At 37.6% G+C, this 12,854-nt stretch overlaps 1 protein-coding gene across 3 annotated transcripts in view; it reads left to right on the forward strand.

The window, feature by feature from the left end:
• The window catches only part of macrod2 (mono-ADP ribosylhydrolase 2), a 1,343,630-nt gene that overhangs the window by 146,982 nt on the left and 1,183,794 nt on the right, over positions 1 to 12,854 (forward strand). The gene's annotated exons all lie outside the window — the stretch shown is intronic.

Raw genomic sequence — 12,854 nt, forward strand, 5'->3', positions numbered from 1 at the left:
CATAGCATTGGGAACAAAGCTTGGTATTCAAATGAAAATCCAAGTGAAAAAGCTTATTATCACTGCAGGGGACCAATGCTCCAAAAGGCTTATTGTAAAAATACCCATTTCTGTCAGCTCAGAGTGACCTGGCCTGAGAATGGCAGGTGCAGTAAATGGATTTATATTTAGTGGGTTTCTATAGGATAATTAATGTATTTATTTAGTGATACTATTCCTTTTACACCAGGATGCTGTTACTTCTTAGAGTGTCATAGTCTGATGGTAACTAAAATTGTTTTTTTTGCTTTCTAGTCCTCCTTTAGGCAGATTATTGTATAGAATGCGTCTCCTCTCTGATTTTACTTTTAGTTTTTCACTTTATTCGTTTCCTTTTAGCTGACCATGTAGACCACCACCTGGCTTTCCTTCTTCAGGGCTGTGCCATTTTAAGTGTCTCTTTTTTAGAAGGTTCTGTACTTTGCCAGTAGTCCCTGTGTGATGTGTGCTGTTCCATCACAAAATCTTCCATCCATATTTTCCTTCACCTTGCCTGGCCTGCTCTCCCAGCAACCTCCCCAACAACACTACTTTACATGTAGACAGTACAAATGTTAAGTAACACCTGTTGAATAATTTACAGTCTGAAACATTGTGTGTTTAACCTTCTTTACATTTCAGCATGGAAATACCCTTTGTCACAAACTCGACAAAGAGCCATAGCAAGGTTTGGGGCAGCCACCCGTATATTATTTCCTGGCTGCAAAATTGAAATAAGTGATAGCACTGATGTGCACAAATTGGAGTCCAAAACAGAACTGAGGGGATAGGTGAAAGGTATGGAGGCTTTTAAAGGCCAGTATAGGAAATGACGTCAAAGGGGCCAGGATGGGAAGGGTCTTCATCCATAGGCTCGTGCCCAGAAATTACATCAGAGGGACTGGAACCAGAAGGGTCTTCATCCATAGGTATGGACCCGGAAGTGACGTCAAAAGGGCCAGGTGGAATCTCCCGTGAACAGTCTGCAGAAAAGCGAGAAAAGAGTCCGTGCACTCTGCCACATCCCGGTCTGGGTTGGAATTACCCTTATTCAAGTCCTTTAGCTACCTCCCGTGCGCACGTGTGTGACACCTTTAACTGTTTTTTTTCCATTGCACATGTTAAATACTACAATGGTGTCTTTTATGCCCGCTGTTAAAATAATATATAATACAATGCTCCTTTGATGATGATTCATTAATTAGTAGTTGAATGTTATCTACTCAGGCTGTTCATAGGTCTCCTGCTTCACTCTCTAAAGTGAGCTTAAAGGCCAATAGTGGCTTAGCTTTTTTTTTTTTTCTGATCTTCCACCGCCCAGTGTTAGGAAGTTCTTATTTAAGTTCATATCCTGCGTTTTTTCCCCCCGAATGATAATGTGACTAAATGGCCAAGAAGACCTTGGCTTTTAAAGAAGCATTATCTTTCTTGCTTTTCTTTTATTAATACTTGTGTGAGTGAGCTACTCATAAAAGGTGTTATATTACATTGACTGCAGAAAGGTTTTGCCTACGTTCTCCCAGCTCCCGTATGAGAGCACTTTCTTGTGTTGTAAGAGATGCATCCTGGTGCATTTTGGTCACCAGTGGTGACTGTTGGTAGGCATGTCCTGAGATTGCATGGCATTGACACTTCTGTCAGCACAGAGCCTAATGTTCCTTTGAAAAATGAGGTCACATTCACTGGCAGTACTAAATTAAATTACATAAAGTGCTTGGCCTACTTTTCAAACTTGTGTCACATGTTCCATGAGATGAATGCTGCTTTTGCATGAAATCGGGAACACAGAAAGAAAAAAAAATCAGTCTAAATAAAGGAAAAGAGAAGCTTTTATTTTCTCCCCCTTGATATATTCAAAAATGTGTGGGAGCTCTTGGTGACATGGCACTGATTTTATAACTCTGTTGGACATATTACTGATAGAAGACAGGATTTGGAATTATGTTGTCTGTTGCTTGAGATAGGATGTGAGAGTGAAAGAGTGATTCTTACCTTTGTTATTATTGCAGACAACTGCTTTCTGCAGTGCTGTGATACTTTCGGGCACTGTGCATGGCACTTGTTTTTTTGGAAAATTGTCAAATAAATTGAATACACTGTAACAATTTTTACACACTGAACTCCAAAGTCAAGAGATTGTCTTGATATTGGAAGACAGTCTGTTTGGTAAGCCCTGTTGCAGTATGTTTTTGGATTGGAATCAGATTTATTTATGGTAATTAGTAGTATGTGACTGTCCAAAAGAAACGTTTGTACTGTCTTTAATAGACAGAAGGTCAGAGGACCACAGGTCATTTTACTATAGTGCTCAGAATTTATAGTGCATTTTCTAATCCTAGTAGTGACATACAGAATGAGCCAGCTTCCTACCAGAATTAGGAGTCAAGTCTGAGTAAAGCTCAGTAGCAGGGAAAAAATGTTGTCAAACAACTGGAGACAACACAATATTGGATTGTTTACTGTGTGTTTGAAAGCAAATAGTAAGTAGCTATATGTGACTGGCAGAGGGAACAAGTGTGTGGGTAGTCCCACATAGTGGGTGCAAACATTTCTTGCACTCCTTTGTTTCAAATGTTTTGCGCTTCCTGAGCGTGTTACTCATACTATTCCTTACATAAACGTTTTATTTGGATATTTTTGGCTTTTCTAGCAGACCTTTTCCTGAGTTAGGATGACCTTAAACTGTTTCTCTCTTTAAGTGCAAGGTTTTGGAATTATCAATTTAGCTGATGGTTTTGGTTTTTGTTATAACCTATTCACAAAATACAAGTGCAAAGTACATTTGTTTATGTGTTTGACAGTTGTACAAAAGTAGTATAGATAGGTGAAGTCAGTGAATTAAACAAACAACCTTTACAGTTGTCTCATTAAACACTTTAGTTTGGTTGGGGGTGTTGATCACATTGCTGCTACTCTGTTACATTGCGCTGTACTCTGAGCCCTGTATGCTTCATCAGTTCTGCAGTGCAGCTTTCAGATGTTCAAGTAAAAGTGAGGTGGGTCAGATTGATACCACTGGGCCAAACCACCTGATGCTCAGTTTGCTTTCTGTGGTGCATCTTGACACATTTACAGGCAGTATGATTGTGTATGCTTGTTTGGTATTATGCATGTGTGAGGTTGCCTGTGAGGGTATGTTTCTGTGTACTTGTCACTGCCTATATGTGTATATCAGTATTTCTTATTTTTTACAATGTAGAGTGCTTGAGGATCTTTTGAGTCGGTGACTGTTTGCTGCGTAGGTGGACTGCTAAGCATCAGCAGGACTATTCTAGCATCATTTGCTTCTCAGGAAATGAAACGGGGGCTGCACTGCATTGTCCTCTTCGTGCCAGCCAATGGCGTCTAGAGCACCAGCAGAGAAGCCCAGGTTCACAGGCTCAGGCAGTCTTTCTTTCTCTCCAGGATGACTTGAAATCGTTTTGCCGTTATAATGAGTAGCCTATTCTTTCTCTTTTTGCCTTGGCAATTTAGATACACCCCACCACCCTGGTTATGTAAAAGAAGAGAGCAACACTGCGGTCAGTGGGAGACACTTCTTGTTATGTTTGCCAAAATAAAAAAAGGCTAATTGGAAGGAAAACTTTACAGAATTCACGGTGCAGGCCTCTGTCATACTGGGAGCACAGGAGCAGATAGTGTGTGCAAGTTGAGGGAGGGCACAGGAGCAGGCAGTGTCACAAATAAGAAATAAAGGTTCTGTTTATGTGTCTATGTATGTTGTATGTACTCCTTGCAATAGCATGCTTATCAGCACTGAATAAACAGATAGGGAATGACTGAATGTTTCATATGCATCTTTTGACACACAGTACAATGAGTTGAGATGTATTATTATTGCTATTATTTTGTTGAGATCCTTGTTTTTGTGCATTTAAAATAAACATTTTTTGTATGTTTTTAACACTTATTTAAGTTTGTCAAAATGTGGCAGTCAAGTCCTGTTGAAATGAATTGGGAATGTGCAGGCAATAACAGAACTCCACATACCCTCCATCCACAACTTCCTTGTGACTAATTCTTTAAAACATCTTCATTCCTGATGACATTGCCCCAGGGTAAAGCCCAACCTTTCACCCCTTAGTGTCTGGACTTAAATATGTGGACAGATTAATTTCCTCTTTGGTTTATTTTCCTTGTTAGTGACAGTTCAAGAGGACAGTGAGCAAGGAACTGTTTTATTTAGACGGACTCCTTTTAAAGTGCATATTTCAGGGTTTCATATTGACATCTCATCCCATTGCCCCATAGTGATACAAATATGGTTACATTCTTTTAGTGGCATAAAACAACCTTTTTAACATAAAATCCTTATTCCATTTTTAACCAATTTTTCTTTTAATCAGTTACAAGATGTTTAGTGTTTTCTTTCCCCAAAAAATTTGTCTTAAGTTCAATTTCCCCATTTCAACAGGATATCAAAACAGAAAAATAGGTGCTGACTTTAATGCCAGTGTTGTTTGAAATGCAGATTTGCAATCATGTCATCAGTGGAGCATAAATATTACCCAAGAAGAATAAACTTTTTATTTGATTTATTTCTATAAAAAATTACATCCATGCATGCTGTCTGATCTGCATATGTGGGGGTCAGATTCCATTGTCCAGGGAGCATTTGAACTTTTGTCCTAAAGGCATGAACATAGCAGCGGTTCAGGTGCTGAACAATCAGAAAAAATGCTGTTCTGCATGGTTGAGCCAGCAAAGGTGTCTCTTATTTAAAGATCTAAATCAGCTAATCACTGTCCCGACTAAAAGTCTAATTGTAAAGGGGCGTTGCCATCCACCACTGAGGTGAGAGGCCAGGAAATTGGCACAGAAACAATGCAGGAAATTCTATCCCCTTCATTCCCATATCATTATCTTGTCAGGTCACAGCTGCATAAGCCAAAAACTTGGTGGCACCCTGCAAGGTCTTTGCTCGTTTTAAGGAGTCTGATGCTCTTATGGACTTAACCATATTAATCCTGCCAGAGCACACTTATCTTCCTGCTCTTTTAACTTGATGAAGGAGGAAAAGCTTGGTAACTCATGTGTAGCATTCTATATAGGGGTAATCAGAAAGACTTGAGAATCTTTACATCAGTTATTGCTATGGTTGGGGAAAAAAACTTCTTGAATCCACCTGTCTTTCACTAGATTAATAATATTTAAGTGGAAGTTGACATATGTCAGGTTCAACTTCTGATAAATCTGTGTGTTTGTGTCTGTGTGTGTGTATACATGATGAGTATTACAGTTGCCATGGTAAAGAGAAGTAAACTCACATTATACCACTCTTTTATGAGATTTCATTCAGGGCCATGGGAGGGATAGTTAGAATTACTAGTGGGGGTTGTTGTATGTCAGGGAACACACACTGACATTTATGGAAATGCTAGTACTTGACAGCATGTTGTTAGCAACTAGAAGGCAATCCAAAATAACTTTTTTCTGCAGTGAATGTTTCAAGTCAAGTGTGAGGCTCTCAGTCTCTGGAAAAGTGAATCCATCCAGCATATCACTAGGCCACTCACACTTAAACATCATAGAATGCTGAATCTCTGGCAGTACAAAGATGTGTCTCACACAGGTCTTGATTCAGAAATGTTCTTTTATAATCGAAAGGAGCATGGTGACTGTGCTTTTCTCAAGACATGTAACCATATTAGTTTGTTTCCTTAACTGGATTTTGCATGGAATTTAAGATGGGACAAAAGCTTTACAGTGACAGGACTGTTAAGATCATTGGACATCAAAAGCAGAACTCCTAAACTGTTAAAATCTCGTCCCCACTCCAGGCAGATCTGTTGCCCATCCTTACTTTAGGTAGAGGTGCTGCCCTCCACATTAAAACACAATTAGAAATATTTTGTAGCCCAACTCTTATCACTAGTTTTGAATACTTAAGATTAGGGGTGAAGTGGGACCACAAAATGCAGGTCTACCATTGTTTGATCTGGCCCATTTCCATTTAACTCCACTACCTTTCAACATTTAATATGTTGTAAAATGTGTGTTTTAGCACAGAAAGTCACACATCCTACAACAGTGAGGTTTGTTTTCTTTATTATAAGGGGTGAGGTCAGCTGCCTAGTCCATGCACCATATCACTTCTCCTCTCCTACACCACCTTCAAAATGATGGCATCTAGTACTCACTGATTGCACCCTTCTTTCTGAATTCTTATATAACTTAGTTGAAGGAAATGAGTTTAACAATATGATATGGATGAATGAAATGAGATAGTAAAGTGAGGTTATACTGTAGGGAATAGCAGTCCATTGAATTTGTTTCCAACCAAATTATAGAGAATCTCTCCTTGGATCTTTGAAAAATAATGAAACGTCACCAAATGAAAGCTTTTGACTGTCTCTTTTTAGTTCATTAGCATGGAAATAGACATTACCTATTCCCCATCAACAGTAAAAGCATTTGCTTTAATCAAACTTCTGATTGAATTTAAGGGGAATACATTAGTCTACAGTGTTTCAGATGGATGCAACCACTGCTTCAACTTGTAAAGGTAATTTTTTTTCATACATTCTGGCATTTCCAGTGCAGGTCATTGACCCTGTACAAAGTATTTCCTTTTTAGTGCAAAACCCCCATTTGGTTTATTTTTTTTCTCAGTGTATGCAAAGCCTTAACTTTTATTTGCTCTTTTATAATGTGTTCTGGATTTGGAATCGCTGCAAATCTTTGTAATTTGCCTGTTTCTTTGCTCTTTTTATACTGGATATTGAAAGCTAGGATGGTACACTGGGCCAGGACTAATGATGATAACTGTTTAAAGATACACTGATCTGAATCTATAATGGTGATCCATCTTAGGCAGAAGGATGAACAAGCTTATTTCTGCCATAATAGGGAGTCTTTCGAAATGGCAAATTTTATTTTCTGTTGTGCTCAGCATAAATTAATATTTTACTAGAACAGTACATTAGTTTCAATGTCTCTGAATTGAGAGCATGGACAGGAGAAATTACTTATTCACCGTCACTCATGGAGTCATCTTGTGGTAGCCAGTCCAATATCTTAACTACTAGGAAAGTACACTCTACTTACAAAGTTGTTAAATACTCAGGTAGTGAGCAGATTGAGCTCAAGTAAATGCCTTGATGACTGTGAAAGACATTACTGATGATTATTTTATCTTAGAGTGCTTTCCTGCCTCCAAACCTTACAAAGGAGAAAAAAAAAACCTTTTGAGATGAACTCTGCCACCTGACACCTCAATCCAGCTGCAAATGTTTTCCTTTTTCCTGTCATGTTTGTAGAGAAAAGAAGTTTAGCTGTGAATTAAGATGATTTCCTGCATGATATCCAAAGAAAGAATGTAAGCTGAGATGTAGCACTTTGTGATGTTGCAAATGTTCAAGCTTTGTGACGGTCTGTGCAGCTGCGTATTCTTCACAAACAAAGAGGCAGGGTGAGAGTATCGCAATCCCGGATACGTGATGCTAACAGCAGCTAACGAATTTCTGAACATCCGTCCCCCATATCCTTTCTCTGCCTACAATTCCTGTGCCACCTTCCTCTCGTACTGGCTTAAGTAGCTCCAGATTTTCATTTTGTGCTGCTCTTGGTCATTTTGCGAATCATGTTGAGAAGTTGGAATTTTCTTTATTCTTCTTGTGTGGTAAATGATCCTTTTCTCCTTTTGACTTCTGTATTCATTCAATCTGTCTTTAGAGGTATCAGACTACTACTTTTGACTACCACTTGTGAGAGTTGCCATCTTAGCAAGTCTGAAGCCAGTTGAGCATTTTTAGAAATGTTGTATGTCCCTCTTCCTTTTTACTCTTAACTTGTATTTTGCTCTTGTTAGTGAATATTTGATCTTTTTTTAGCTACAGGTGCTCTTGTTTCTCAGTGACCTGCCTGGAATATTCCACATTCATTTTCCCCTGGTCATACTTACTGTGCTAGTTTTGATCTGCTGCACTTCTCAACATTGAACATCTTTAATTTCCATAGAGGCAGTCATTTCTCACCAACCTCACTTCTAGACCCTTTGCTCCGCTTTGTTGTTTTAACAACACATACTGGTCTGTGTGTTCAAAAATGTAAAGCAGTGCTCTTTTTCCTAAAATACAGCAAATTATACAAAATTTAGCCTTTTTGTAAAGGTGGTAAAACAACTTTTCTTTTGCTTTTTCTATGTGTGTTGTTACACAGACAATGTCACTCTGAGTCAGTTGTCCCTTCGATGTAAATCTGGAACAATATGTGATAGAAAAATGCGTTACTTCAGATTGCTCAGTGGGCTTAATGTGGGCAGAAAACCTGCATTTTTACGATTACCACTGAGATTAGATGAGACCTTCTTAAAAAATCCCATGAACTGCTTGAGCATTTGAAGCAGGTAAATGGTCTTAAACAGTGGTCATAGTTTTATGGTTATTGTAGCTTTGTTTATCCAAAATTACCAAAGTTCTGCAGCTTTTAGTTTGCGTCATAGGATGATTCCAGCACCAGTTGATCTGTGATCAAATAATTCCACAGACAAAATGTCTTTATTTTAAAAGTTTTAGTAAAATTTCAAAGCAAAACAGTTCACACAAAAATAGAGAAAAGTTCTTATTTAAGAAAAGTTCTGTTTAAGGCTGATAAATCTTGCTTTATTTCTCTAAGTTTGGTCATACAGTCGTTGTTGATGCACTTTAGGCACATTCAAAAGACTGTATGCCATCTCCTATTTGCAGACATACAGTATCTAATAGTCCATGCTATCAGTAAGACTATTTCCTATGTGGCTTAATAAACAGAACTTTCTTAGCTATATCTCTATCCCTGTTAACTTGCAGGGGGTAGAAAAACTATAACTATATCCCAGTAACTGTGAGAATCTAAAATTCTACAGAAAGTAAGCAAGCACTATATGGATTTTACATTAAATGTTAACTTTTTAAGATTGGCTCTTAGTTATATTTAAATAATAAATCAGTTTACATTTAGGCCTGTGTGAATCTTGTAAAAAACATGATGACCACATTAGCTACTTTATGACATATACTGAACATTAAAAGGAAGAAAATGGTTTTGTGAATTTCCCATTGGGATTAATAAAGTATCTATCTATCTATCTATCTATCTATCTATCTATCTATCTATCTATCTATCTATCTATCTATCTATCTATCTATCTATCTATCTATCTATCTATCTATCTATCTATCTATCTATCTATCTATCTATCTATCTATCTAGAAATGTTTTTATTAGATTTCATTCAGGCATTTTGTCACAAGATGGAAATAATGAAACACATATTTATTTGCATATGACCTAGTCACTGCCAGTATGGTGTTTTAGATGTTCTTCCCAGTTGGGATAGTTTTGTTTCCTGTGTACTCCAGTTTTCCTCCCTGCTGCTAAATTATCCAGTGTAAATGAGTGTGTGTGAGAGAGAGAGAGGGGTTGGGGGGGGGGGGGGGGGGGGGTGTGAGAGAGTGTGTGTGCCCTGTGACTGATCAGCATCAAATCCAGAATATGTGGCCATGATTGCTGGAGTAGCCTGCAGTGCTTGTTTACCCTGAATTAAAACAAGTTGGTCAGAAAAGAAATGGATGCTTGTTAAATAAATACTTTGATATGATCCAATATTACACTATTTTGATTTAAAATAAAACTCTTGATAACACTACAAATAACTGTTGTAGTTCCAGTGAAATAATAATATTAGCTCTTGGGAGGGAAAAAATGTCTTATTCGGAAAAGTACTCGGTTACTTCTGATACTCCAATTAATCCTTGGCACTGTAACCAGGGCTCATTTTCATAGAAAATGTCCTGAACAAAGCTGGGTAACACAGCTAATTCAACATATAGAGACCACATATTAGATCCGCAGTTGCCCTTTAAGGTGTGTTTCATTTTAATGGCTGCCTAATTGAAAGCATGTTTGAAGCAGTTTTTATGTTTGTGGTCTTAAATGTATGTGCTGATAGCAAAACTGGAATTATGAACGCAGTAGATGTGTGGATCTGAAAGAATATATGCAGTTCCTATAAATTAGCATCTTTTTCTTTTAACTGGTTTGCTTCCTTTCACAATTTGGTTAACCATATTCCTTCTGTTATCATTAATTTACTAATTAATCCAGCAATGTTTAAGTTTAAAGTTAATATAATGGCAGAAATTGTGTTAAAAAAGCTTAGCTTTCAGAGTCAGAAGAGTCCCTGTTGTTGTTTCCCACAGAAATGTTATTCCTTTCAGATTGAAAATCTGCATTATGAGCTTATGATTATGAAATACATCTATCATTTCTTTACTTTGTCTTGAAAGGTTGTATTCTGTGAATGAGTGACACTGTTTGTAAAATAAAATATTATTTCCAAGACTCAACAATAATGGTGGCCTAGGGCCAAATGAAAACTGTATCAGGACAGAAATTTGATCAAGTGACTGGTTCTGTTTGGTCAGTGCCAGGTAAGCTGTATTTTATGATCATATTTTCAGTTGAAAGAGGAGACAGTTTTTTTTTTTGCCTTTGAACTAAATTTCCCTTTATTGAAACTGATATAAGCTCTCTCTCAGTATGTCACCCATCTTACATCTGAGTGGACTTCTGTTCTTTTAGCATTTTCTTACAAGATTTTGGTGTTAACCAATAACAAAAACTTAGATTGTATTGCATTGTGATTTTGATCATTGATTCATAGTAAATCTGAATAATTAAAAAAAAAAACTCTCGAGTTACCAAAAAAAAATGTTTTTGTGGAGGAACATGCCAAGAACTGTGTTGCTTCCTTTAATTATCATTCCATATACGTTGATCAACTCCCACAGAAAAAACTATGTTGTACAGGATATGTACTGTGGGAGCATTTTTGAACAAAATAGGCCAAACTTGTAATTTTAAATTGCTGTGAGGTATTTGTGTACCATGTAGCCTGTGCAAATATGAATAGGGCAGTAGATATCCAAGCATCCACACTATTGATTTTTTTGTGTTAATCAGATGAATGCGAAAGGTGGTTTACAGGTAAAAACAAAATTAGCTCACCAGTATGTCATGTACCAAAGTGCCATTCTCAGAATTTCAACTTATCATCTTCCACCTGAAGGAAAAAATGGACTGGACCATAATATGCTTATAAAACATGAGCTTTTCAGCTGCTCAGCATTGGTGATTTAAGCTAATTTGAGATCATATTTTACTGTAATTCCTGTATATAGTATTTGTATTGAATGACTTATTATTATTACTTGTAAAGCTTTTCCCACTTTCATATGGAGATGCTATATTGGAACAGCCTTCTTGACTCTCAACTATTGTATATCTCCTCGACTGATGAAACTTCCTCCCTTAGGTTGCTTTGGTCATCTTCTCTTTCTTTCACCTCCATATCCATGAGTCTTCCTCCCACATTGTTTCCTTCTCCTGTCATTACCACTTTACCTTTTTCTAATTTTCCCAGCCTGATTGCATTCTATGGTTTATTTCTAAATCTAAGCCTCCACTCATTATTATTGTTGACCATAGCTATTTGAACTTTTCCATTCTTTTAAGCCTTTCTCCTTGGAAGGCAACTTCTCCCTGTTGTTCTTGTCTGTAAAATCTTAGATATTCTGTCGTCCTACTAATCGTAAAGCTTTTGTCCTCCATAGCTCTTCTCCACTGCCTCAGCTTCATTTCCACAATATTCTTAGTGGTGCCACATTGCATGATATCATGTGGAAATAACTTCCACCATATGGCCTTATCCACTATTACCCTAGCAATAACATCCATAACTAGAGTAAAAATATATGAGCTTAATGGTGATCCTTAATGAAACACAACCTTAACTGCAAATCCATGTTATTCCTACACTACTTCTAACTTGTGTTTATGCATCCTCATACATATCCTTAGCTATCCTTACGTAATTCTATGGTACTCCCTTTTCTCTCGTACATCTCCATATTTCTTGCCAATTTATTATTACTATTTTTTATTTAGATTTATTATGAGGAGAGAGGAGAAGTTGGGAGCATGTGCTGATAGCGCATTGCCGCACCCACCACACACCCTACCACTTGGATTGAGACCCGAGTGGAGCGGGTGACACTTCAGCACCACACTGGAAAATTGTGAGGTTTATTACAGTGGCTGGGGTGCCAATACTGCCACCCACCCCCAAATTTTCCCTTTAAGTTGGAGAACCTGCACGCTGGGCTGGATGCAGATTAGCATTATACCCAGGACAAGGCAATTGGAGGTTAAGGGCCTTGCTCAAGGGCCCAATGGAGTAGAGTTGCTTTTGCCTTTTATGGGATTCATACACAAATCCCTAGCAACAGAGCCCCACTTTTTGCAGAAACCCATCAGATGAGAACAATGAGTTAGAAGTGTAGCTGTTGATTTTACTCATTGAGCACTTCATGTCAGTGATCACCCAACAAATAATAAAATCCAACTTTAAATCTTTGACAAGTAAACAAGTCAGTCTGGGGGACAGCATGGTATTTAAGTTTAATCTTTATCTGACTTGTTTGAAAGACATCTCTTCACTTTAAATGTTGTAAGTAGCACACTTGGCTGCTTTCATAATGAATAGATAACCAGTCCTGAGTATAAATCTGTCCATTGTGTGAATTTCTCTCTCTCTCATTACTTTGACATATAGAGAGAGGGCATTTCCTAGTTAGCCTCTTTACAAATCAAGAACCAAAGTAAACCCAAGATTGTACATCAGCTTGTTTATTGTGCTATAATAGTACCTATGACATGCACCAAACACAGAAGCAAACAACTAATATCTAACACTCTTTTCTTAATGGGGAATAGGCATAAATGTTAAAGCCAGCTAAATTGCTGTTACCTGTAATCCCTTACATGTCTTATTGTCTTCTTTGTTCCCTGTGTAT

This window comes from Erpetoichthys calabaricus, chromosome 15 (assembly GCF_900747795.2).
Source record: "Erpetoichthys calabaricus chromosome 15, fErpCal1.3, whole genome shotgun sequence".
NCBI classification, from domain to species: Eukaryota; Metazoa; Chordata; class Cladistia; order Polypteriformes; family Polypteridae; genus Erpetoichthys; species Erpetoichthys calabaricus.